Raw genomic sequence first — 4,350 nt, 5'->3', positions numbered from 1 at the left:
ACTTAAAGGAGGCCTGCAGAAAAGATGGGGACTCTTTATCAGGCATTGTAGGGATGGGATGAGGGGTAAGGGTTTTAAATGGAAAGCTCGTGGATTTAGATTAGATATAAGGAAGAAATTCTGTGAAGGTGGAGAGACACTGGAACACGTTGCCCGGTAAAGTTGTGGATGCCCCCTCCCTGGAAGTTCTCCAGGCAACCAGTTCCAGTGTCTCAGCACCCTCATCGTAAAACATTTCTTCCTTATAACAAACCTAAATCTACCCTCTTTCATTTTAAAAATGTTGCCCCTTGTCCTGTCATTACAGGTGCTGGTAGAAAGTCTCACTTTGTCTTTCCTGGCCTACGACCACTACGTTTTCATCTGCAAACATCTTGGAGAGTGCCCAGACATCTCCCAAGATGGCATTTGGAGGTCTCAAACAGATAAGCAGTGTGCAGAGCCTGAACGCCCTGGGGTCACTGGTGTGGAGACTCCGGACAGAATAGGAGTAACCTGAGAGTGCTTGAAGAGAGGTTTCAGAGATGGTGGAGTTTTTCTCTGTGTGTACAGTCTTCTCTTCCCCAGCTGCACTTTCTGGCATTATTTCTTTCTTACACTGATTTCCACTATGAAGAAAAGGTATTCATTCCAAGGCCAGTGTTGCGGTTTAACAGATCACCCAGAAGGAGTCTGGATCAGTGCAAGGCTTTTGGAAGATTTCAAAAACCAAAACCCAACACTTCAAGAAAGAACCAGGGAGAACGGTGCGATATCAGTAAAGGAAGGAAGATGTTCAGGTGAGAGCAAGGTGGGACAGCTGGGTGGATGACTACAGCCTGCAGGGGCACAGGTGATGCAACACAATAGGACAGCCAGTGGTGGAGATGACAGAGGGTTGTGGAAAAGCTGAAAATCCCAAATAGAGTCAAAATCCTCCTGATTTGGACACGGCTGGTGTTTCTGCCACTGATGCCTATGAGGAGGCACAGTCCCCTGCACCACTGGGGCCTCACTGCCCCCTTGTCCCTACTCAGGAGCCTGGCAGGTGCACATCTCCATCACCCACTGCCCCAGGAAGAGACCTGAGGAATGGGTGAGGGACAGGATTTCCCTTCCCAGGGGCTGGGAGTCACAGCTTGGCCCTTTGGTTAATGGGGTCAGGGCTTGGCCCTTTGGCTTCATGAAACACATGCAGGTTTCGTCAGCATCAGAGCCACCTTTGCTTTGCTTTTCCCTACCTGCCATCACTGCCTCCACATTTCTGCTCTAAGTGGAGCCTGGGGAGGCTTTGTCAACAGTGTCCCTCAGTGGGACCCATTAAAGCCACAAGAAACTTTGCAGTTTGAATCTAAATTGACTTCCTCAGAGGTTTCTTCAGCAGCTTCTGAGTGTCTGATGTTCATATATTCAGCACCAAACCCACCTGAGGGGTCTTTAAAATACCTTGGGCTGGTCCTCTGCTGTGGAGCTGGGCCAGGGTCCTGGGATGGAGGGAGCTCAGGGCGAGTGGTCAGCGCTGCAGAGAGACAGCTCTGCCCAGGAGCAGCTCCTCTGCAAAGCACAGCAGGGCTGAGGGCACTGCCTGCAGGCACCGAGGGCAGAGGAGCCGGGCACAGAGAGGGGAAAGGCAGACGGCAGTGGCAGGATGCTGAGAGCTCACTGGAGGAGAAATCTTCGCAGCCCTTGACACAGTAAGTCTGTGGGTGCAGGGCAATGCAGCTGCAGGTGGTGGAGGGATCTGGTGAAGCCGGCACAGCCGCCAGGAATGTCCCTGGTGTCTGGAGGAGGAGGCCGTGCTCCAGAGCAGGGCTTCCCTGCTGCACTGTCAGAGGGACAGGCCACCTTCTCCCGGGGATGGCTGCAGGGGTGTGCAGGCATGGGTGCAGCCAGGGGTGCCCAGGGCTGTCCTTGAGAGCAGGGTCCCTGCAGCCCAGGGGCTGTGTGCTGGGGCAGGGACTCTGCCGCCTGCCAGGGTCAGCACTCAGCCTGCCCGGGGGAGCTGCCCACGGCGCTGTGGGGAGAAGCTGTGTGGGGAAGGAGAGACCCCCGGCAGGGCAGGGTCCTTCTGCTGTGGAGAGGGTGCTGTGTGGGTCAGAGCTACTCACAGCTCCATATCATCCCCCAGGACACTGGCAGAGGTAACGTTTCAAAAGGATGGTCAAGATAGTGACTACATTAAAGATCAAGACTTTTTCAGGGTCTTTGTGCTCAGTTGGTTTCTAAAGAAAATGGAACACAACTGCCAGGTTCGAATACATCATTGAGACTCCTGACCCATTTCACTGAGGGATCAGCACATCTGCCAGAAGCCTTATAAAGTGCCTTCACCCACACCTCTACCTACAGACAGCACCAGCACCACCTTTGCTTGCAATGTCAGTGCTTATCTGATCTAGTCCTTAGGACCTGCTGACAGGGAGATGCCCCTGGGCAGGGCCCTGCTGCCAGGAGGGGTCTGCAGGGCAGAGTTGAGCACACAGCGGGTGGGATGGGACCTGTGAGCACTAACAGGGAGGAGTCTTGGAGACAAATAACTCCCGGCTGGGAGAACTCCAAGTAGCATTGCCAGGCCATCACTATCTGCTCATGGAGAGAGGGTTTTGAAATAATGGACTTTGAAACTCAACACTTCCAAGCTCACGGAAGTCTATTTTCTTCTTTGAGTACATTGTTAGTGAGATCATCCTCCAGCAGAGAGAGGTGTAATAAGCACAGGACAGCTGCGTGATGACCAACAGGTCACTTGAGGGCAGACCAGCTATCCTCACTCTGCACAAGGTGACAGGGAGCGTTTTGTCCCTCAGGGCTCCCCCACATTCAGGCTGAGAGCACTGTGAAAGACATTGTTTTCTGCCTGTTCAAAGAAAGAGCCCACACTCAGAAGCATAAACCTGAGCTCATAAAAGGGAGTTGAATGCAGATCCCGGAAAGAAAGAGAAGTAATTTTGAGGAGATATTTTGACAAATATCATAGGATTGAGACAGAGAAATCTGCCCTCACTTGTCAACGTCTTCCTTTCTTTCAACAGGCCCTCATGCTGAGAGTGAACAAATGTCCAACGGCAGCTCCATCACTGAGTTCCTCCTCCTGGCATTCGCAGACACACGGGAGCTGCAGCTCTTGCACTTCTGGCTCTTCCTGGGCATCTACCTGGCTGCCCTCCTGGGCAACGGCCTCATCATCACCGCCATCGCCTGTGACCGCCACCTGCACACCCCCATGTACTTCTTCCTCCTCAACCTCTCCCTCCTCAACCTGGGCTCCATCTCCACCACTCTCCCCAAAGCCATGGACAATTCCCTCTGGAACAACAGGGACATCTCCTACTTGTGATGTGCCACACAGGTCTTTTTCTTCTATTTCTTTGCTTCAGGAGAGTATTTCCTTCTCACCGTCATGTCCTACGACCGCTACGTTGCCATCTGCAAACCCCTGCACTACGGGACCCTCCTGGGAAGCAGAGCTTGTGTCCACATGGCAGCAGCTGCCTGGGGCACTGGGTTTCTCTTTGCTATGCTGCACACAGCCAACACATTTTCACTTCCACTCTGCCAAGGCAACACCCTAGACCAGTTCTTCTGTGAAATCCCCCAGATCCTCAAGCTCTCCTGCTCACACTCCTACCTCAGGGAAATTCGGCTTACCACGGTTAGTGCCTGTTTACTTTTTGGGTGTTTTGTTTTCATTGTGGTGTCCTATGTGCAGATCTTCAGGGTGGTGCTGAGGATCCCCTCTGAGCAGGGACGGCACAAAGCCTTCTCCACGTGCCTCCCTCACTTGACCGTTGTCTCCCTCTTTACCAGCACTGTCATGTTTGCCCATCTGAAGCCCCCCTCCATCTCCTCCCCAGCTCTGAACCTAGTGGTTGCAGTTCTGTACTCAGTGGTGCCTCCAGCACTGAACCCCCTTATCTACAGCATGAGGAATCAGGAACTCAAGGATGCCCTGAGGAAACTGGTTGGACGTTTTTCACCAGCCAGAAGCTGTCAAACTTTCTCTGCAAACGACTCCCAGTGTATGTCATGACAAGCCAAGCATGTCTTTCCTTCTTTATATATTATTTATTACTTTTCCCATTTGTGATTATCTGGTCTACAAAGAAATTCCATTATTCTTCCCCTCCTACATCAGTATCCACCTGTCTTGTATTACCCAGGGCCATTATCTAAAGCAGGAGCCAGGCACTCTCTTTACTTAAGGAAAATAAACGAACCCATGACTTCTTTGTCTTACATTCAACCTTACCATGCCAGGAATAAACTGGGAATGAAAACACTTTTCTGGCTGCACCAGGTCAGGGGTCTTGTGCTGGTCTGGGAAGAGGGGATGGCACGGAGAGGCTGCAGACCCCTCAGGATCTGCTGGAG

The 4,350-nt window shown here is 52.1% G+C and overlaps 1 pseudogene; it reads left to right on the top strand.

Annotated features, from left to right (window-relative positions):
• Nucleotides 1-3,034: 3,034 nt before the first annotated feature.
• Nucleotides 3,035-4,009, top strand: LOC141936055 (olfactory receptor 14J1-like; annotated as a pseudogene).
• The last annotated feature ends 341 nt before the right edge of the window (nt 4,010-4,350 follow it).

The sequence above is a fragment of the Strix uralensis genome, chromosome 31 (genome assembly GCF_047716275.1).
Source record: "Strix uralensis isolate ZFMK-TIS-50842 chromosome 31, bStrUra1, whole genome shotgun sequence".
NCBI classification, from domain to species: Eukaryota; Metazoa; Chordata; class Aves; order Strigiformes; family Strigidae; genus Strix; species Strix uralensis.
Note: the sequence above shows the minus strand (reverse complement) of the source record. Positions and strands in the feature narration are given on the sequence as shown.